Here is a 24,684-nt window from a genome sequence, read left to right on the forward strand (position 1 = left end):
CATGAGGCCAAGGATTGTTCTATTCAGTTCTTCCTTATCCTCCATGTCTGTTATATTGCAGTCAATTACGTGACTAATGGGAAAAATCACAGAAAGAGTTAAAACAATAGAAAAACCCTGTAGGTTCAATAACATAAAGCTTTCTAAAATTATTTAGCCCAGGAATTGAATACTGGCTGCACTTTTGATTTTTTTTAAATGGTATTGAATTTAATTTAAATGGAAATACTTGAATGGTAGAATAATAAAAAAATTATAAAATCAACTTGCTCCTTAAAGTAAGAATTATATAGGGCATCTCTCCTAAAAGCAAAATTTTCAAATGTCAAACATCTGAAAGCATAGTAGGAGAAGTAAGAGTGTGAATTGTATTTCAATGCTCTTTTCTTTATATTCAGCAAACAGCTTCATTCACACCTTTCCAATTTTTTCAACTCTTTTGACAAAGCCTTAAGAGGAGTTACTGCTGATGACAACCATCACAGCCTAACAGGAGAAATTCTATAAAGAAAAATAATAGCATGTTTTTCCCAAATTGTTAAGGATATGGTGAAGCTCTGTCGGATTCAAAAGAGGAATGTGCAATTCCATGCTATATATCATAATAACTTATTTTAATAGTGGCTTTGCAATTTTTCAGATATATCCATTTACTGAAACCACTATCAAATAAACAGAAACAAACAAATTAACAGGGGTTCGAGACAGAAGTTATCTAATCTAAAAATAGCACATGTTCACAGAATACACAACACATATCCCAAGTACTACTATAGGTTTCAAGTAATAGTCAAAACAATAGTAAAAATGATTCAGACCCTACCAGTCAAATCATAAATGGGACCTTAACTGTAAATCCTTATCTTTAGATCAAAGCGCGTAATTGGGTGCTGAAGATACATTATAGAACTAATATGTTATAGAACTCCTCTGAAATGAGTCATTTATTCCATCACTTTTCCTGCACAGCTGCTGACCCATGTTTTGGTTCCTGGAAATAGCTGCTACCCTGTCATACTTCTTAAAAGCACATATATTGATAACTCTACTCATTCCTCCATTCCTCTGTGACTGTCACTGTGTTAAAATGTGGAATCAGCTGACTCACTTGGGGTGGTAATAAAGTAGATGAGTTTGCAAAGTATTTTGTTATTTCTAAAAATGCAAAAACCAAATTACATTGAAATCATAAGGGGTGTTTCAGGGAGAGCTGTAGGATGTGGTTTCTTGTGTAATCCACAGAGATTAGCTCCAACACATATTTCAACTCTCCTCTAGGAGCAACCTTAGTGGTAAAGCAAGAAGATAAACAGATGTATACGCACCCTGGCACAAAATTATCACTTATGTTTGGCTTCCTAGTCTCCTCGTGTTACTTATTTATCTTAACTTCTCTCTGAAATCAGGGAACACAGAATCTCAATCAGTTGACATTTTTCTACTGAATGACCCAATAGTGTGATCATACCCCTAAGACTTTTTTAAATTATTTCACTCATAATCCCAAATCTGCTTTGCTTCCTCATCTGAGTACACTGTAATTTGATTTCAAAATGAGGACAGTTGTCAGTAATGCCACATTCATTAATCTATTTTACAATTCCATGTACTTAGAACTATGAAGATATGTTAATAACATCCATTCCAATAAGCCACCCTAAATTTATTATCATGAAACAAGACCTCAAGTAAGAGAATTCAAAATCATCCATGTATTTGCAACTTATTGCAATAAAGCCTTTATCAATAGACTTCCCTGTGCACATGGTGGTCAAATTGCTGGTGAAAACCAGCCAGATCTATTACAAGCTTTCTCATGGCTTCTAGGTAACCCAAGTGAGCCTTTATTGATACTGGGAAGGGATAAAGCAGGGAAGGGATAAACAGTGGTGTAAGAATTGGCTAGACAAAAGTAATGACTCTCATTACAAAGTGAGTATTTTAAAGCAAAAGAGCCTGTTGGGTATATTGTTTTATAAAATAGTGGTTTTTTTTTATTAACTTTTAAAAATTCAATTAGTTAACATATAGTGTACCATTACTTTCAAATGTAGATTTCAGTTATTCATCCATAGCATATAATAGCTAATGCTCAGTACTTACTGTTATAGCTTCTTGAAAGCAGAATTTTAACCCACTGAGCCACCCAGGCGCCCTTGAAAGCAAACTTTTAGATCACATTTTCTGATTACTTCCATGTAGTACAACACTTTCCTGCTAGCAACCTTCAAAACATACAGTTTGTTAGAGGGATTTCTTTAATAATAAATAAATAGGAATTTATTTAAATTTATAAATATATAAAATAAATAGGAATTTATTTAAATTTATTTAAATATTGCACACTGTTTCATTGTTCATAAATAAGGTAATGATATTATAGCCATTAGTTGGTAGCACTGATATATCACTTTCTTTTTACTCCTCAGTGCATTCTCTTTACACAAAATAGATATATATTTTAAAAGAATCTGAATCTGTGGCAAACTTTTAAAAAACCCTATACAGTAAAGTTTATCATTTTAAGTAATCTCAATTATCTTCCTCAATTGTGATAGTATATCCTTCTATCTAGGCCAGATATTGTATGAGGGATTTGAAGAGACATACTTTTCTAAATTTCACTTTTCTCATCTGCAAAATGCTTATCAGGATCCTACAATAAAATACACTTACAATTTTTAGATGAAAATTTATTTACTTATTTTAAGATTTTATTTCTTTATCAGAGAGAGTGGGCGAGAGAGCAAGCACAGGCAGAATGGCAGGCAGAAGCAGAGGGAGAAGCAGGCTCCCGGCCGAGCAAGGAGCCTGATGCGGGACTCAATCCCAGGATGCTGGGATCATGACCTGAGCCAAAGGCAGCTGCTTAACCAACTGAGCCACCCAGGCGTCCCTTTTGATGAAAATTTAATCTGTATAAACAATATATTTGCTGTAATGCGTGGTTCATGGAAAACATCTTAATTAATTGTAAGCAACAACAGTATTAGAAATTAAGTAAATGTTTCTATAATATTTAAAGTTTTAACACATAATGCCAGTGCTTTGCCTTATTTTCTCAAATCCCTTTACCACTTTCACTGACAGAGTCAAATGTACTTTTTCTACTAGTAGCCAGCTCTTTGTCTTTTGTCAGAAAGATGCCCTTGTGAATTATTTATAATAGAGATATTAGCAATAATAATAATAATAATAATAATAATAAGTAGCAATGAAAATGTTAAAAAAAAAGTTTTCTTAACTAATTAGGGTTCTTAGACATCAGTTAGAGGGACCACCTCTGGCAAGCAAATTAATCTGCAAAACATTCCCAGAATTAACAAGTCAATCAGATACAGGGTTGTCCGTAGACTGAAAGGTGAAGCAAAAGGACTAGGTTTGGAAAATAGGTAAGGACAGTGAAAAAAATGATCAAATTTTTAGGCAAAATAAATTCTTAGGTGTCCTTTCAATGGAGTCCTGGGCATTATGTAGCAGAAACTCTGGAGATTATCTCAATCCATTGGAATCACCCCGTTTATTAGCTTGCTATTGACAAAGTTATTTACAAACTGTAGAGCAAGAGGTTATAATGTAGAAAACTGATGGTAATGCACAAGATTCTTGTTAACAATAATGCAAGTTAGTGATTTTTCATTAGAAAACATAAATTCTATATCCCAAATTATGGGCCCAGAGCACTACTGCTGCACAACTCTGCTTATATCCCAAATAACCATGTGAACTAGTTTTAATATCTGCTTCTCTTATTACTTTTTGAATAAAAATTATTGACACAAGTATTTTATAATTGTGTGATAATCATATTTAATTTCATGGAGAACAAAACACACTTTAGCATAGCTAGGTTCGTTCACAGAACCAGCCTTGATAACACACTTCTATAAGTTAGAAATGATGTAATAAATGTAGAATATTGGGCACTTGTTTGGTATTCTTTGCCATGTTTTGCACTATCTAAAAAGAGATCAGTGAACTTGGACTGGAGTTAGTAGACATGGAAGAAAATAAAATATTACAGAGAAGAATACTCTGTGGTCCACAACCTAAACGGGCTGGGATTCCCATCATTTGGATCCCTGTAGCTTTACAAAAGTCAATTAAATTTTTGTATCTCCGATTAAAGTTGATCCCCCAGTACTTTTTCAAACATCTCTTGTAAAGTATTGTTTCCCAGAAAAAAAAGGATTTTGCACATGTATCTGCCTTTGTCTCTGATCATGATCTCAGTCAGGATCCTGGGATCGAGCCCCATATCGGGCTTCCTGCTCATTACGGAATATACTTCTCAGTCTCTCTCTGCCGCTACATCCCCCTGCCCCACTCATGCTCTCTCTCTCTCTCAAATAAATAAATACAATCTTTAATTTTTTAATTAAAAATAAGATAAATAAAATAAAAAGTCTGGTCTTACTGCCCCATTTAGCTCCTTTTTTTTTTCAGTTGTATTTAAAGCAGCATGAGAGAACATGAGGCTCTCAAACTTAAAAAAAAAAAGGAAAAAATTGAGTTTTGTTAGGATTTAAGATCTTGTCTGCTAGACAAAAATGTTGGCTTTGTTAACATGTGAAAATTAACAAAAGAGAATAAGATAGAACTCTAATAATTTTTGTAGAAATTAAAAATTTCCTCCAACCCAATTACATACAGACCCATTAAGTAAATTCATTCCAATGTCCCAAACCGACCTTTTCTAATAGTTATGCATCCGTGTAAACAGGGTCAACCCAAGGAATGAATAAATATTATTATTTTTTTCCTGTCTCTTCCACAGTCACATCTGGGTAGATTGGTAGCAAGCCAATTATCTATCTTATAAGACATGATATCATAAGGAAGGGTATTCTGTCCATTTGGAACAACTGAAAATCGTTGTAATTTTATCTTGGTGCAGTAACTTGAGATGGCACAGTGTGGGTTATGAATATATTTTATTTTTTTTACTGGGAAGAAGAGATTATAGAGATATTGGTTATCCAAGAGAAACTGACAGGTGTTGATAGTTGCCAGGTCAATATCCATTTACTTTTTCCTTTAATATCAGAAAGCACTGAGGGATTGACAACAAGGAAATTTAAAACAACATCAAATATTTTATTGTCTCTTTTCTAGTTACATTGTAACCATATGACAAAGTATCAGTCGTACAAGATATCATTCTCTTTTACCTCTATCTTTCTGCCAGAAATGTGGGCTTAATAGTGAGAACTCCAACAGCAATTTTTGCAACTGTGAATAAAAAGCCATGAAAACCTCTAAGATACTTCACTTGACTTTCTTAGGACTCTGAACCAACACCAGAAAACACTCTCTGTAGTCTTCTTGTTAAATGAAAAAATATGGTTAAACCACTTTTGACAGTCTACTACATACAGCAAAATGTAAATCTTAATTGAAATATGTCCTCTCAGCTGTGCTTAAGCAACTGAGTCCTGAGCTTTTCAGGTTTTCAGTCTGAAAGAGTACACCTCTGGTGCTCTGAAAGGGAAGAGAAAGGACACCCTGTTCTCCATATAAATTAAAGAAGAGAAATCTGTGCATTTAAGTGGGCCATATAAAATTTATCAAGCAATTATCTCCTAACTCCTTCCTATCCAAATTACCTGATATGCTCTCCCTACTCCTTTAATCCACGTTACTGCCTTTTCCAGGATTCTGTATCACATCACAGCATGTCTTCTGTTATTTCCTTCTTGCAAGCTAGTTTTGTTTTCTCCATCTAAAAAAATCAACAATCATTGTGTATTTCAATTCCCATTTTCCTCAAATGCATTGATTCTTCTTATCTATTACTCTTTTCTCATACTCAGTGTCTTTGTCTTTATGGGGTTTGTACTTTGCTTTACCCCATCCTTTACTGCCCTTATATAATCAAATCTAATAACTTCTTAGAGAAAGTTAAAAATTCCTGCATAGCCACACGTGAACACAAAGTCACTGATTTTAAGCAAACCTATAAGATAGTCAGACATCCATTCAATTTCTTTTTTTAAAGATTTTATTTATTTATTTATTTGACAGAGAGAGATGACAAGCAGGCAGAGAGGCAGGCAGAGAGAGAGGAGGAAGCAGGCTCCCTGCTGAGCAGAGAGCCTGATTTGGGGCTCGGTCCCAGGACCCTGGGATCATGACCTGAGTCGAAGACAGTGGCTTAACCCACTGAGCCACCCAGGCGTCCCTCCATTCAATTTCTTAACTGAGTCTCAAATGCATCCTGAGTTCTAACCTAAACCTAAGTTCTACTTCTTACACGTTGTTCTATGACCAAATTCTTTCAGTTCAGTATTTTGTAACATGTAAATATTACTCAATTGATGCTTTGTTTGTGTATTTCTATGAAAATAATTTGAATGATTTATTGTTATATTTATAGATTTATAATCAAAGTTTCATCAGTTGAAGTTTTTGGAAATTTCAGATATAATGATTAACCTAAAATGATACTGCCTCAAATCCCTCTGATATCAAGGCCCAACACCTGATTATAGCCAAACCTGTGGTGGATAGTTCCATGGGAAATTGCAGCTACTTAACACTGATAGCATCTCATGTTCTCTCTCTCATTTTAGAATGTCTCCAACACAACCCAAAAGTGTAGGAGAGTTAATGTCCTCTGAGGACAGCTCTCAGTGAAGTGGAAATAAGAACCATAGGTAAAATTGTCAGTTTTCAGGTCTTCATGAGGACAACTTAAAGAAGTTTCTTAGGACCTTTCAGTAAAAGCAAGCCTTCATTTTCTATCCACAACAATTATATCAACAATGTACCTCTTTGACAAAGTTGCTTCTTCACTGTATCACTTTCCCATTCTTTTCTACCTTGGGTAATCTCCCAGATAAACTAACAGTACTCAAATCCTTTGTCCTACTCTTTGCTCTCAGGATAAATGGAGCCAAAAGTCTTAGATTAATATCAAGTTCTGAATGGGATCTTAGAGCTATTTCTGTCCAGATTTTCATAAACATAGGGACCTTTGAATTATCAGGCTATAAGTAAGTTCTAAATGGAGGGGGCAAAAGCAAAAAGTAGAAATTTTTATGTTTGATTTTTAATCATGATTAATTGACTTTATTGATTATTAAAAATACTAACATTATAAAAGCGTGGATCTTTGTAAAACAATGTCATTATGTAAGAAATAAGTTGCATAGTCCTTTTGAGAATATTAAACCAAGTGTTCAGGTGCCATCTAATTTCTTGTTTAATCCAGAACTTTGGTGTGCATTATCTTGAGGAATAGGATTTTGAAGTCCAGACAGACTAACAGAAAACTGATCGAAATGTGTGTGTTTATATTTCTGCTTTTGTTGTAAAAATCAAAGTGTGATTGCTGGTTTAAAATGGTAAAACTAATAATGTTCATGGACTCTATTATAAATTTTCTAATTGTATGGGAAGAATCCAATAAACATAGAATTAATTGATTTGCAAATCCTCAAAGAGCTACAGGATCAGGTAGTGGTATGTTCTGATTCAACAGCATCATAATGCAGCATTTTATATGTGTGGCTAATAGATATTTTCATGAGTGTTTGCTAGCTAGTCATCCAATACAGAGAAATATTAGGTAGGGTAATTACTCACAGTTCTGTTTAATAAAATGAGAGAAAATTATCAAATGACACTAATAATAATAATCCTATAGCAGGCTAAATAATTCAATGATAATTACAAGTATTAATCCGGCTTTCTTCCCTGATTATGACTCTTCTCTCCTTTATCCTAATGGGAGTAGCAGATTGTCTGCAATGAATTGTGAAAACCCAGCAGTGACTTTGGCAGTGAAGGCCTCCCATCAATTTTGATAGGTTAAAATGATTCTGGTTGGTCTTGAGCAAATGTGCCAATTTTTTTTTCGGTGTGTGTCAGAAAAGAAAGAAGCAATAGTAAATTCTTGCTGTTATTCCATGGAGCCAATAAAATCATACTGCCAACAAGAGGCTGTTGACACCGTAACTGTAGTTAACTGTCTTGAATACTAGGCCTGGAAATAAAATTCCAATATTTCACATAACCTCTTTTTTTTTTTAAAGAAAAAAACAAAACAAAACAAAACAACTATACAGCTTACATATAGGGCCCTGCTATTGTGTAACTATTTTTGAACATGTCTACTGTGTGTGTATATATATATGTATTTTTTTTCTGTGCAATAAATTCATTTGGAGATAAATTTGGATTGCAAATTATTTTGGGGGAGGCATGGTATTTGTGGCTAGTCTTACAAGTAAAAAGGACTAAAAGAAAGAAGAAAAACATTGTTTATTACAGCATATTTACATCTGTCCAAAGTACTTATTTACTATAATACTGACTAATGTATAATACTGTACACAAAGAAAGAAGTTAAATGAGTTATAATTCAGTCGAAGTATAGCTGGCCATTTTAAAACTTACCACTGAATCTTTCTGGTATGAAATGTGATATCTGGCAATCTGGTCCAGTTCATTACATCAGGTCATTTGTATGTTCTTATTACCATTTTGATAGCATAGCACATTTTATAACCCAGACATTTTACAATGGAACTATGATGCATGTATTTTCAAAAGTATAGACATACATGAAGCTAAGAGGTCAAAAAAGATGAATGTCCGTAGTACCATATAGACTCAACAAATAAAAGTGTCCAAGGCTCTGAGTGAGATTTATGAATATTGTATAAGATTAGGCCAACATGTGGTTTTGATATAAATAATCTGTTCTTAAATTAGAATTACAGTCGTTGAGTACAGTGTTGAAAATGGCAGATAGATTTTAGCTATCTTTGCTCACTAGGGAAAATGGAAAAATGTTTAGTTTGGTCAGATTTTCACTTAACTTCTGAAAAATCTTAAGTTTGAGAGAACCCTTCTGAAATAAGAATCGTTAAAGACATAACCCCTTTGGCACAAGTTTTCAAGAAACTTGTTGGATGTTGTAGACAATTATATGGCACGCGTACTGCTCTAGATGTTTCATGCCAATAATATGTAATCCATACCAAGGCGACATATACATATAGAGATGTTCCTCAGCTTACAAGGGGGCTATGTACAGAGAAACACATAAAAAATTGAAAATGCATTTAATACCCCTAAACTATCAAATATCATAGCTTACCTTAAGCTTATTTAAACATACTCAGAACACTTACATTTGCCTGCATTTGGGAAAAATCATCTTAAGCAAAGCCTATTTTATAACAAAGTATCAAATATCACATGCAATTTATTAAATATTACACTAAAAAAAAGAAGAATGGTTATATATAGAATGGTTGTAAGAATATCAGGTGTTCACCCCTGTAATCTTCTAGCTGACTGGGAGCTGTGGCTCACTGCCGCTGCCCAGCATCACAAGATGGCACCACCACATGTCACTGGCCCAAATTTATAAAGACCCAAATTCAAAATTCAAAGTACAGTTTCTACTGAATCACTTTCACTTTCACATCATTGCCAAATATATCATAAGTTGAATCACTGTAAATCAGGAGCCATCTTATTTGAAAGGTAAATCACAGTCACCCATATACACACAAAAAAAGGCCTTCATGTAGGGCCATCTATGGATCTCTAAACAACATAGCATGACATATCAACGGCAAAAAATGGACGTGAAGGGGACAATTGCTTTGCGTCAGTACTCTGAGCAGTAACATACATGGCCTTACTCACCTAGCAGAACTCCAGAGCTAGCTGATGGCAAGGAATTTTACAAATGTTTGCTGAACAGATGAAGCACTATTCTTTTTAAATTAGTGTGCATATCTGTTTTCTAAAAATATGTTAATTTATTTTATTGACTTATTACAAAACCAAATAATTTCCTCTTATTTAAGTGGCAGGTAAACAGAATTCTTTTTAATTTAAATCAAATGGCTTTTTAGGGAAAATATACTAAAAATTCTGAAACTTGTATTGCTTATGAATCTTTTATTGGAATCCTTATCAAGTTGTATTTTTCAAGTTTTTCCTAAATAATCTTCAATGAATTGAAAATATTTTTTGGATTTTATTCAAGGCTATTAACACACAATTTCACTTTGTTAAATATAGTGCTAAACTTTCAACCAAAACGTTGTTTCTTTTTTTTTCCACTACCACATCCTCCATCTACTGACTGGATTCTCTCCCCAACTAGCACATATATACCATTGTCTATCTTTAGGATAAGTAAGGGTCATCTTTTGTCTTTATTCTATTCCTCGTATGCTTCTGAACTTGTTGAATTTTAATATAGTCACACCATAAGCATCACATATTTGATTCCGCTTTAAATAGTAAACAGTGCACAAACAGAGCATACCTTCAAAGCTATCAATAGGCTTACTCTGATATATTATTTTTGTATTTTTGTAAATTAAAATAATTAAATTATAGAACAAGAGTTTCAGGTGGTAGGTATTGTAAGTTTTACCCAAACTGACTTTTGTCAAACTCGTTTTTGTCATCATATATGTCAAGTAGTTTTCTCGGGTTTATTTTTAGAATATCCTTGTATAATGAATATTTACACTGATATCTAGTATAAAAATCTTGCAATTTATTTTAGAAACATTAAGATATTGAAAATCAATCTATTTCTTTAATTCATTGAAGACATTTTTGGCTTGTTTCTAGTACTTTCTTACTGGTTAAAAAATAAATTTGAAGTAGTCTGAATTTCATTATCATATGGCACTTGCCCTTTGATGAATACAAAGACGATATTCTATATTAGCTATCTGAGAAGAATTTATTTTTTTAATTTTATTTATTTGTAAGAGAGTGAGTGAGAGAGAGCACAAGCAGGGGTAGCAGCAGGGTGAGGGAGAAGCAAACTCCCGGCTAAGCAGGGAATCTGTTGCAGAACTGAGTGCCAGGACCCTAAGATCATGACCTGAGCTAAAGGCTCAGGCGTTTAACTGACTGAGCCACCCAGGTGTCCCAGTCTGAGAAGAGTTCTGTATGTTATTCCTATTAATATGCAGTTTAAAGTCTAGGTAATTAACTTAATATTTAAGTGGCTATTACATAGATAGCACTATGTTCCAGGCAGAGGGTAAGAAAGAAATATTAAATCAACCATATTCTATGCATTCTAAATAAAAATAATTAATCAATCATAATAAATCCTTCTATTTATGGAATATCAACTTATAAGCTTTCCTCCATATGAACAATGCCAAATACCAGAATAAAGGGTCATCTAATACAAATAAAGGATAGAATTAAAGAATTCTGGTAAGCCATTTAATTTTGAAAAATGGTGTTCTATTGTTGCTGAGTTGTGGTTTTCAGTTACATAATATCTGATAAGTGTAGAAGTAACATGAGTGTTACGTGAGATGAGAAATGGTATATAATTAAGATATTTTTAAATGTACAGATAAATACAAATTTGTAAACATAGCATTATGGAGGAATAAAAATAAATGATAGCTACACACTCTAAAGTGAATAAATCTTGGAAAGCTAATAGAGAAGTAAAACAAGGACAGTGCAAAAAGTATGGTACATTTTTATGAAGTTCAAACAAATTCTGTGAAACCATAGATGGACTTAAAGATACTATTATGTATCAAATATTGTAAAAATTAAGCAAGGAAATAGCAAACATAAAATAACCAAAGCATACAAACTTGGGTAGATACAATAGGTGTGATCATGTTCTACTTCATAAAGAGATGAGTTAATAGATAAATAAAAGTAACTAGACTTTTTAGAAGTTAATAAAACTTTGCCTGTTATTTCTTAGTCATATAAAATATATGGTTTTCTAACAAAAACGTTTATCTTAAAAATATTTAAAAATAAATTTCAGGCTACTCATAAGGTTATATTTACTTTTCCACTGAAGGAAAAGCTGGTTGTTGTAGTTGTAGTTGTTTGTTTGTTTTAGTCTCCTTCTAGTTTTTATTATTATAATGTGGAATGAGGAATGTTAGATTGAAAAGGGAATTATTTTATAGACAAAAATCATTACTTGATTCACCTCCTGGTACAGCAGATGGAACTCCTGAATATATGCCCTTTTGCCTTACGGAAGAGTAACAGTTACGCTTACTTCTGAAACATACTTGGTGGTGGCCCTAAATAGTGACACCATAGTAAACATTTTGAATATTTGCAATTAATTTTTATAGTCATAGGGCTCCAAAAGGCACTGCTGGTATCGTAGCAGGTATTTCAATAAAGCTTAAAGTTGCCTGACTGTTAAAAATATTAACAAGGCACAAAACATGGCAGAAGTATTGTCCTCAGATATTATTTTTTCCATATGCTCCTGATTCCAGACATGACAAGTTATTTTTTAAAAAATTTTTTAATAAAAGATTTTATTTATTTATTTGACAGAGATCACAAGTAGGCAGAGTCAGGCAGAGAGAGAGAGGAGGAATCAGGCTCCCTGCTGAGCTGAGAGCCCGATGTGGGACTCGAACCAAGGATCCTGGGATCATGACCTGAGCCGAAGGCAGAGGCTTTAACCCACTGAGCCACCCAGGCGCCCCCATGACAAGTTATTTTTGATAGATATATATACAATGTATTTTCCAGTTATAAGAAAAATGGTTCTGCTATTTTAAACCTTTTTTTAAAATTACATAATTTTTTAATTAAAATTTTATTTTTTAATGTTTTACTTTTCTTTTCTTTTTTAAAGATTTTATTTATTTATTTGACAGACAGAGATCACAAGTAGGCAGAGAGGCAGGCAGAGAGAGAGAGAGAGAGGGAAGCAGGCTCCCTGCAGAGCAGAGAGCCCAATGCGTGACTCAATCCCAGGTCCCTGAGATCATGACCCGAGCCGAAGGCAGCAGCCCAACCCACTGAGCCACCCAGGCGCCCCAATGGTTTACTTTTCAATATACTACTTAGAATATAAAACCTATTCCATTTTGTAAGAAGTTTAACCATTTAAAAAATGGTAATTTTCTCATTGTGTCTTCCCCTCACATTGCTTTATTTTGAAAAAAAATTTTCACAATAAACATAACTGATGCTTTCCTTCTGATGGTCCCTCTGTTGGTCATAGTGTATATGAGCCATGACAATTAGTTTTACAAAATTTATTGATGTTTGTTGATATGTTTTATCATAACTAATTTTCCCTCCCTTATCTAGATTCCCCAGCTTTCAGACAGGTGGACACTTCAATAAACCATACCCAAGGGTTGTATCAAGTACTTCTTAGACATTCTCTCAGATCCTTGAGGTCTAATTTTGCCTAGGGATTTGCAATAGGTTCTGCCAGAGGCACCACTGTGACAACTGATGTCCATGGTCTATCTCCTGCTAAGCTAAAGAGGTCACTGGTTTCCAAGTTTATCTATACAATTAATGCATTCCAGCAAGTTCTTTTTTTTTAATATTAACAAACTTATTTTAAAGTTTATATGGAGAGGCAAAGACTCACAGTAGTCAACATAGTGTTGAAGGAGAACAAAGACTGAGGACTGACTTAAAAGTTTACCATAACGATGGGGTGCCTGGGTGACTCAGTGGGTTAAGCCTCTGCCTTCGGCTCAGGTCATGATCCCCAGGGGCTTGGGATCGAGTCCCGCATTGGGCTCTATGCTCAGCAGGGAGCCTGCTTCTCCTCATCTCTCTCTCTGTCTGTCTCTTGCCTATTTGTGATCTCTATCTCTGTCAAATAAATAAATAAAATCTTTAAAAAAGTTTACCATAACGATAATTGTAAGCAAGATATTGTAATACCACAGAAAGACTAGATTAAAGCAACAGAATATATATTATCAATTATATTTTATATTTAATATAAAAGCAAAAGCAATACAAGAGAGCAAAATACAATCTTGTAAACAAATGGTTCTGGAGTAATGGTGAAGCTAAATGTAAAAATATAAAATAAAATAAATTAAAAATATAAAATAAATCCAGGCAAATATCATACACTCTTCACAAAAATTAACTCAGATTGGATTATAAACCTAAACATGAAACATGTAGAAGGTAATATAGAAGAAAATTTAAATGACCTTGGTTTTGGCAATAACTTTAGCTACAAAAGCACAAGCCCTGAATTTAAAAATGTCTACTCTGTGAAACACAATGCCAAGAGAATGAAAAGGCAAAGCACAGACTATGAGAAAAAATTTGCAAAATACACATCTGGCAAAGGACTGTTAATCAAAAATACACAAAGACCCCTTAAAACTCAACAATGGGGGAAAAACCTGATTAAAAATGAGCCAAAGACCTTAGCAGATACCTCACAAAAGAAAATATTACAGATGGCAAATAAGCATATAAAAAGATGCTTCACATCATATGTCATCAGGAAAATGCAAATTAAAACAAAAAAGAGACACCAGTACATACCCAGAATCCAGAGCACTGACAACAGAACACGAAATGTTGGTGAGGATGTGGAGCAACAGGAATGTTCTTCCATGTCTATTGAGAATAAAGAATGGAAAACAACTTGGCAGTTTCTTAAAAAACTAAACATATTCTTGCCAGATGATTCAGCAGTAGCAGTTCTTGGTATTCATCCAAAGAAGATGAAATCTATACCCACAAAGATGTCTATAGTAGTTTTATTCATAACTGACAAAAGCTTGGAAGCAACCAAGATATCCTTCCATAGGTGAAAGGAAAAATAAAGTGTAGTATAGGCAAACAATGGAATATTATTTAATGCCAGAGAAATGAATTACCAAGCCATGAAAATATATGGATATAAATATTTAATAAATATTTGATTTTAGGCTTCTACCAGTCTATCAATAGTATTAGTATATTTTAACAGTGAATGCTCAGCATTCATGAATTTACCTAATAAAATATTTTGGTCTCAATATTTTAAATACTTCAACCTCTATGATTATATTCCTAATAATTTTGAATTGGGGTAAATAAACCTTAATTTTTTGTAACTTGTTTCTTATTGCAAAAGAGATCAATGAAATTTTAGAAAATACAAATTTACAAAAAAAAAGTTTAGTTTACTATTGCCAAATAATTTAAAACTTTATCTTATATTCAAATACATATATTTTTCTAAATTGATTTATATGCTACTAAAACCAAAAACTTTTAGTTATACTAGATTTCATATCATGCAATCAATGCCAGAAATCCATCTGGCAATGATTTGTCTTAAATAGAGTTAAGATGGGTGTTATTACAATGCAAGATGGAAACAAAGATAGTATAACAATTGGTGTTACATAACTTTTCCGTTTTGATCAAGTTACTAATCTACAAAAGGCTTTTATCAGTGACAGACTTGGGAATTTAACAAAACTTTTAAACTAGCATGTGCGACTCATTCCTAGAAAACAACACAAGAAAACAACACTTTATTTAGATTAAATCATGACTATTTCTCCATTTGAATAAAAAAGGTCGCAACCCCAATAAGTTTATTGAACATGAAAAGTTGAAATGCTATAATGCTCCTAAGGAATTAAATGATCCAGTCATGAATTACAAAAAAAGGATATAAATTACCAAAGTGTTTGTATAATTGGAATGTACAACTGCCCATTATCGTTCAATAGTGTAGGCTTGTACAAGAACTCTATAAAAGAACTCCACTTCTAAACTGTGGAACATATGTTCCCTTTCCCCCTATATACAACTATTAAGCCATTCATTTAGCTTTTAAAATATCCACTTAATACAGGCTTTTTACACATTTGAACAGGCAGCAGGGCTCTATTCTTATTGCTTACATCTGAAGGATAGACGTCTAGCGTAAGAGGTAAAGCCCATAAAGGAGCCCAATAATAACAACAAAATACAGTTTAGTGAGCCCTTACAATCTGCCAGCTACCTTTCTGAGAATACTTCAATTAATAAAACATATAAAATACCTGACCACAAAGAGCTTACATTCTTTTGAAATATAATAGTGAAATAAACCAATAATAGAGGGGCACCTCGGTGGCTCAGTCCATTGAGTGACTGCCTTTGGCTTGGGTCATGATCTCAGGGTCCTGGGATGTAACTCCCCAGCACGCTTTCTAGGCAGTGGGGTGTTTTCTTCTTCCTCTGCGCACCCTCCCAATTCTCTCTCTCTCTGTCTCAAATAAGAAAATAAACCAGTAATAGAATAATGATTGATGGTTGATGGTGATAAGTGTTACAAAGAAATACAAGAAAGGGAAAAGCCATTGCAGAATGCTGGGATGAAAGTTAATTTTATTTTGTGTTGGGTGGTTATATCTCATTTAGGAGATATTATTTGCACAAAGACCCAGGAAGTGAAGGAGAGTTTTATACAAATATTAAAGGAAAAGATTGCTCTAGGCAGAGCAAGTAAGTATATAGACTTTGTGTGAACAGCTTGTCTGTTGCTTTTGAGGAAAAGCAAGGAGGCCAATGTGGAGTTCATACTGGTAGAGAGAGGAAGAATGTATTGATGTATGACCTTCTAGTACATTGAAACGCCTTCAGTTTTTATTTAATATGAAAGGGGAACATACCAAAAGACTTTCAACAGCAGAATAAAATCATCTGACTTGATTTTTAGGTTAAATTGCTGTACCAAAATAAATTTGCAGGGAGAAAGGAGTGCAGTATGTGTGGAAGTGGGGTTATCAATCAAGTCAATAATTCAGGAACATATGATGGTGTTTTTAGCATGCTGGGTGTTAATAGAAGTGGTGAGGTATGGTTTTCATTTTGTATATATTTGGATGGTGAATATTCTGGTGAACGGGATGGGGTATGTGCAGGACAGACAATATCAACATTTATTTTACCTGCACAAACAGAAGGGTGGAGTCTTCATTTCCTGATATGGAGAGAACTCTGAGTTCAAATGTTCTTCCTCATTAAATGGCATAGTGATGATGAGGATTTAGTCAGACAGTGAAAGAGAGCAGTAAGCAAAGTGTTAAGCGGTAAGACATTATAATACATTTGAACATCAAAAAACGTTGTGTTGGATCATCTGTTTATGTGAGTAAATAAATAAATAAAGCTTCCTGGGGTTCTGATAGAGGTAAAGAAGACTGCTATATGATCCAAAGGGGCACGTGCACCAAATGTTTAAGGCAGTAATATCCACAATAGCCAAACTATGGAAAGAACCTAGATGTCCATCAACAAATGAATTTATATATATATATATATATATATATGCGATGGAATACTATGCAGCCATCAAAAGAAATGAAATCTTGCCATTTGCGTTGACATGGATGGAACTAGAGGGTATTATGCTTAGCAAAATAAGTCAACCAGAGAAAGACACTATCATATGATCTCCCTGATATGAGGAAATGGAGGTGCAATGTGGGGGGTTTGGGGGACAGGAAAAGAGTAAATGAAACAAGATGGGATCGGGAGGGAGACAAACCATAAGAGACTCTTCATCTCACAAAACAAACTGAGAGTTGCCGGGGTGGTGGGGAGGGTAGGGAGAGGGTGGTGGGGTTATGAACATTGGGGAGGGGATGTGCTGTGGTGAGTGCTGTGAAGTGTGTAAACCTGGCGATTCACAGACCTGTACCCCTGTGGCAAATAATACATTATATGTTAATTAAAAAAGAAGAAGAAGAAGAAGACTACTATAAATCATATGCTCTGGTGTTCAGCAAAGAGTGTGTAATCAGGCATATTTTATTAAAGTAACCAAGTAAAATGATGGTCGAAAATTGGAATAACAGAAAACATAAAAATCAGAGATTTAAAAAAAAATATGGGACAGTGTAGAGAATATAGTCAATGATATTATAATAGTGTTATATGGTGACAGATGGTGGCTATATTTGTAGTGATCATAGAATAATGTATGGAGATATTGAAAACCTGAAACCAATGTAACACTGAATATCAACTATACTCAAATGAAAAAATAGTAAAAATTAAACATTTTAATTTAAAAAGATAAAAAGAGGGACAAGAATTTGAAAAGTCAATTTCAAAAAGAGTAAGATGAGGCTAAGACATACTCTGAACCTTGAGGAAAACACCATTTTGAAAATTCTTCCCATTCTGAGAAAACTCAAATGAATCAGTACCATAAAAGAACCCATTTTAACTGAGAGATGTAATGAATGCTCAAGAAATAATTTTATGACAGGATAATTCCTCCCTCTGAAACAGCATACAGAAACCAGGGGAAACACCTGGAAGCAAAATAAGCTATACTGAAAATAAGAATTAGGAAAAAGATAAATGATGAAAGATAAGAAAATTAGACCTGCGACAAAGACCTAGTGAAGAGAATTTTTAGCTTGTGGTTTAATGTTTTTGAGGATAATCTAGAGTTCATAACTGCCTTTAGGCAGACTGGTTGTAGGCAGTTTAGGCAGACCCCTAAGACAGGCCTACTTTGGGCAGGTGGTGTTGGAGGAGGCCATTGGGCTGGACAAAGACAAATCCAACCATTTGACTAAAGTGTCTGTGAAGATGTTGAAGTCAGATGCAACAGAGAAAGACCTGTCAAACCTAATCTCAGAAATGGAGATGATGAAGATGATTGGACAGCACAAGGACACCATCAACCTGCTGGGTCCTGCACACAGGACGGTCCTTCGTACACTCTCATGGAATATGCCTCCAAAGACAACATACAGGAGTACCTGCAGGCCCAGAGGCCTCCTGACCTGGAGTACTGTTACAATATCAGCCACAATGCAGCAGAGCAACTCTCCTCCAAGGACCTGGTATCCTGTGCCTACCAGGTAGCCTGAGGCATGGAGTACCTTGCCTCCAAGAAGTGCATACACCAAGACCTGGCCACCAGGGAAGTGCTGGTGACAAAGGACAACATGATGAAGATCTCAGACTTCAGCCTTGCCAGAAATATCACCACATCAGTTACTATAAAAAGACAACCGACAGTGGACTGCCTGTGAAGTGGATGGTCCCTAAGGCCATGTTTGACCAGATCTACATCCACCAGAGTGACTTCTGGTCTTTTGGGGTGATCCTGGGCAAAATTTTCACTCTGGAAGCCTCCCATATCCTGGAGTGCCTGTGGAGGTGGTTTTCAAGCTGCTGAAGGAGTCATTTGATGGATGAGCCAATAAGTGCACCAGAGAGTTATACACAATAATGAGGGGTGGCTGGCATGTGGTACCTTCGAGCTGCTGGTAGAAGACCTGGATCATACTGTGGCCTTGACCTCCAACCAGGAGTACCCGGACCTGTCCTTGGCCCTGGAACAATACTGTCTATGCTTTCCCAACACCCAAAGCTCCACCTGCTCCTCAGAGAAGAATTCCACCTTCTCTCATGTGCCGTTGCCCAGGGAGGCCTATCTGCCCTGACACCCAGCCCAATTGCCAATGGTGGACTCAAATGACTAGTATCCCTATTACTCCTGTCCAGATTCTGTCATAAGCTGTAACCCTTACCCCCCACCCTCCCTGAAAGACTCACTGCCTTCTCCTTTGTCCCTTTCCTACTGGCAGGAGCCGGCTGCCTACCTGAGGCCTCCACCCGTTGAAGTTCACCTCTCTTCCCCTTTCTCTTCCTCCTCCTTACAACCTGCTCATGAAAGAAAGGCACAGAGAGGCAGGTACTTGCTCGTGGCTACTTCCTTCCCTCCCATATGTTGGACCAAGACCCCTCCCTGTCATCTGGTACTGCCTGGACGTCGAGGGAGTTGGAGATGAGGCATGCCAGTGAAAGCTGTCGGAGCTTTCCTGTTTTGGTTTTGTCTGCTTAGCATAACATGTAAGACTGAGTTCTGCTGGCAGGGACCTAGTCCTTGGGGCTATAGCACTAGCGAGGGGAGGTCAACTGCTCTGGGCCTTGGCTAAGAGCAACCCCTGCTCCAGAGATATGGTGCCAAGGGCTTATTAATTTTGATACTAATTTGCTTTTCTGACCAAATACCTGGTATCAAAAGATGGGAAGGCAAAGACTGGAAGCAGTGTTGTGACCATTGGGTCCAGCCCCAAACTATGAAGAAAACACAAAGTGTATAAATCTGAGTAAGTATATATTTACACACCTTTTTAAATAGGTTGTTATCAAAGATTTAATCAATGGGTAATATGCTTCTCGTGGCTGGGAAGCATCAGTTGCCATATATTAAAAACAAAGAAAAGAGGTGTCTGGGTGGCTTCCTCCATAAGTGTCCCTTCTTTTCAGGTCATGATCCCAGGGTCCTGGGATGGAGCCCCACATCAGGCCCTATGCTCAGTGGGAAACCTGCTTCTCCTTTTCCCTCTGCCCTGCTTATAGTTCCTCTTCCTGTCTCTCTGTCTGTCAAATAAATAAAATATTTAAAAAAATACAAGAAAGAAAAAAATGTTTTTAAAAGGTCTTTTTTTTTTTTTTTAATTTTCTAGGGGTGCCTGGAAGACTCAGTTGTTTAAGCAGATGTTTGCCTTTGGCTGAGGTCATGATTCCAGTGTACAGGGATCCAGCCCTGCATGGGACTACTTGCACCCCAAGGAGCTTGCTTCTTCCTCTCCCTTTGCACGTGATTCCCCCTGCTTGTGTGCTTCTTCTTCTTCTCTCTCTCTCTCTCTCTCTCTCCTGCTGTCAATAAACAAAATAAAATCTTTTACTAAATAAATAAATAAACAAACAAACAAATAAATAAATAAATAAATCTACTTTCACTCTAGGTCCCTTAACAAAAATTGGTACTGCTTTATTTAAAAAAAAAAAAAAAAGATAATTTAGAAAGATGCTTCCAGAGTTAAAAAGCTGTTTTGTTTCTTTGTCAGGATTAAATATATAAGTGCTTTAAAAAGTAAAAGAAAATATATGCTATATTAACACTAATCACACTATAACTTTGGTGGTTATATCAAGATAATGAAAAGTGATTTTAAAGCAAATTTCATTATCAGACATAAAGATCAATTCAAAATTACAGAAGAGTAAAAGGATGAATTCATCAGGGAGTATAATAATTCTTGACTTTTAATACTTAATAACAGGGCACCTGGGTGGCTCCGTGGGTTAAGCCGCTGCCTTCGGCTCAGGTCATGATCTCGGGGTCCTGGGATCGAGTCCCACATCGGGCTCTCTGCTCAGCAGGGAGCCTGCTTCTCTCTCTCTCTCTCTGCCTGCCTCTCTGTCTACTTGTGACCTCTGTCTGTCAAATAAACAAATAAAATCTTTAAAAAAAATACTTAATAACTGATTTGGGGATATATAGGGAAAAACTAAGAACAAAAATCATAACTTCTACCTTAGAAGAGAAATGGAAAAAAATTTCAACACCCTTATTTTAAGATTATATAAGATTATATAGACAAATGGTCATCAAATTGGTAAGATATGTAAGACTTGAACTAAATTATCAACTAACTAGATATGCTTGATATTACAGAACACTCCCAACAACTGCAGACTACATATATCTTAATCCATGATTTTCTTTGCAAAATCAACATTGATAATGTTCTAGTCATACCGCCGTGTACCAGGAAAGAAGTAGCATATTTCTTGAAAAACACAGCTATCAAAGCTCCATTGAGAAACCGTAAAGATGGAGAAGGGATTTGCAAATTATATATCTGATAATGGACATCTACTCTGATTATTAAAAAATGAATAAAAATAAAAAACCTTACTAATAACCAAACAGAGTATCCAATTTTACATGTGAAGAACATTATTGAAGAGACATGTCACCAAAAGTATATGGATGGCTTATAAGCACATGACAAATTTCTCAACATTTAGACATTGAAGAAATACAAATTAAAATCATAATGAGACATGCTTACATATCTATTAGAATGGCTAAAATTATGAAGGCTAATTGTACTTCGTCTGAGCTCGATTGGGAAGCAACAAAAAATCTAAACTGTTGTTGGCATATATCATGATACCACCACTTTGGAAAATAGTTTGAAAATTTTTTTAAATGCAAAATATGTTGCAGTTACACAAATAGCCATTTTACTTCTAGGCATTCAACCAAGAGAAACAAACCCTATGTTCATACAAGGACTTGTATATGAATTTCATAGCAGCTTTATTTTTAAGAATTGAAAACAGTGGAAATGTTCATCAATGTCCATCAATAGAGCAAAGACAAATTATGATCTTTTCATTAAAGAGATTACTGTTCAACATCAAAATGAACTATTTACAATTGGAGATTCTCAAAGTAATGATGCTGAGAAAAGAAAAGCCAGACAATGAATAGTATATACTGTGTGATTCCATGACTATAAAAAATCAAGAAAATACAAATTTATATATAGTCACAGTCATCAAATATATTGGTGTGATTTTAGTGCCTTCTTCTGTGCTCCCATAGCTTCCTCCACTTGGATCTCCGAGCATTTGTTACACCATGTGAAAATATGAACTCTTTTTCTTTATTCTGTATTACTAGAATAAGAATCCTTGAAATTTTATGGACATTTGAACTCTCCGTTATTAGCAGAAATTCTATCACACAGTAAGTTTCCAAATATAAAAGCCAGAGTTTTACAATGACTTCTAAGCTTTTACATGATCTAGCCACTCATTTAACCTCTGTGACCTCTTTCCCTGCTACTCTTCAGTCACTCACAGTGGCCTCCTTGCTATTCCTCAGATATGCCAGGCATGATCCAACCTTATGGCCTTCAAGATAGCCAATTCCTTTGTCTGGAGTGACCTTATTGCTGATAGTTCTGGGCAAATTCATCACCTTTCCATACCTTTGTTCAATTGTCAGCTTCATTGTAACTACCCTGATCTTCCTATTAAAAATTTTAACTCCCCATCCCCTGCCTAGCAATCTTGATTTTTCTCACCCTGATCGAATTTTTCTTTTTCCCCATTGTACTCATCATTTTTGAATGCACTATGCAATTTTTATTAAGGTGTATAGCTTTTGATTGTCTCACCCATTAAAATAAAAGTTCTACAAAGCCAAGTATTTCATTTACCAGTGTAGTCTGAAGTAATATCTGCCATATAATAGGTTCAGTAGACAACTGGTAAATTTCAAAATAAATTAATGTTGAGAGTATACTGAATTTCATAAGTCATTTCAATATTTTTTCCAAAAAATAAACTATGTAAAACATACTTTATATTTACTTTCAAAATATTTTATAGCATATAATGGACAATATACATAAGCCTTAAAGAAACAATCATATAAATAACCATTTCATACCTGCTTAAAAATTGCATAATACCACACTCCTAGATCCTCTCTGAACGCTCTAAAATAACCCATCAAAGGAAATACATTTTTAAAAATAACAGAGTTTTTGGCAAATAATTTAATAAAATTAAAGTTTCATTCATCTATGTAGATCATAATAAATGTTTTTAATAAGCATGAAATTATAACTCTGAAGTGTGCTAAAATGAAACCACCTGCGAAGGGTGAGAGAACAAAAATAAACATCATTTTTCCAAATAAGAGGAATTTATTGCCTTTGAATCAAAGCATGTGGATTTGTTCAAACTGGCAATAAAGGATTATGGAAACACAAACCATAGAAAGTCAGATTTTAGATTTCTAAAAGACTTCGAAGTGAAGAGTATACATTTTTTAAATGCTACATAATGCTACATAATGACAAGATGACAGGTTGTGACAAATAGCATTTTAAAAGCTCTACTCATAATGGAACGGAAGGTGTCATTTCCCTATAATTTTATATATATCATTAATTTACTATATCTGGATACAACATATTACCAAACAGATGTTCATCAAAGACTAAATCATTTCTAATGGAACATAATAATTTGAACCTACATGTATTAATCATTTTTTCCGATCTAACATTTATAGTCTCGCTAAACATTTTATCAGTTGTCGACAAAATTCAAATAAAATAGGATAAAAAGTCGTGTTTGGAAAAGTAGATTTTTTTTCAAATTTGCATTTAAATGAAAATATTTGCTGATATTTTTAAAACTTTAAATGTAATTTTATATATATCTGACCTATCAGATGATATAAAATTCTTAGAGAAAATATGACATATTTTTTTATCTTGGTTGAAGGTATTAATAAAGAGCAACTGTTTGTATTATTTGTATTGTGATATCTTAGTTAATAAACATGAATAACTGGTATAAAATATGTTTTTTTAAAAATTTTATTTATTTACTTGACAGAGATCACAGGAAGGCAGAGAGGCAGCCAGAGAGAGAGGAATGGAAGCAGGCTCCCTGCTGAGAAGAGAGCCCACTGTGGGACTCAATCCCAGGAACCTGGAATCATGACCTGAGCTGAAGGCAGAGATTTTAACCCACTGAGCCACCCAGGCGCCCTAAAATATGTTTTTTTTTTTTATATAGAATTATAGTTCTTGCCAAAATATGGAACTAGCTGGAACTGAATGCCTCCTTCAAAGTCCGCTCTGGAGAAATTATGCAAGTGTAATATGGAACTATTTCAGATATTAACCAAAAACAAAGAAATGATGATAAATTCCTTAAAAGACTCAAAGTTGCTCTTGACTGGTATATTTCAAGCTCTATTCCTGGTTTGAAGACAGGTTTTAACAGGCCTGTCACTGTAGAAATCAGCTGGATGTTTAGAGGCTATCAGAACTGTACAAAAACCTTAAAGGGGTAAGGACTTGAAAATCCTTTAGAGAGATTAGATCCCTAAGGCATTATTCCTCCACACATTTTCCTCCAATCAATTAAGACTGATGGATGAGGGGCACCTGAGTGGCTCTCTCATCACGTGGGTGGTGGGTTAAGCCTCTGCCTTCATCTCAAGTCATGGTCTCTGGGTCCTGGGATCCAGCCCCACATCGGGCTCTACTCAAAAGGAAGCCTGCTTCCCTCCCTGCTTGCCTG

General features: G+C 34.9%; 1 long non-coding RNA gene across 3 annotated transcripts in view; it reads right to left on the minus strand.

Moving 5' to 3' along the window:
* Positions 1-20,231: 20,231 nt before the first annotated feature.
* Positions 20,232-24,684, minus strand: part of LOC131819949 (uncharacterized) — an 84,322-nt gene continuing 79,869 nt past the window's right edge. For all 3 annotated transcript variants that reach the window (XR_009349418.1, XR_009349417.1, XR_009349419.1), the window contains exon 3: positions 20,232-20,433. This is a non-coding gene — a long non-coding RNA (uncharacterized LOC131819949). The remainder of the gene's footprint in view (positions 20,434-24,684) is intronic.

Source organism: Mustela lutreola, chromosome 17, assembly GCF_030435805.1.
Source record: "Mustela lutreola isolate mMusLut2 chromosome 17, mMusLut2.pri, whole genome shotgun sequence".
NCBI classification, from domain to species: domain Eukaryota; kingdom Metazoa; phylum Chordata; class Mammalia; order Carnivora; family Mustelidae; genus Mustela; species Mustela lutreola.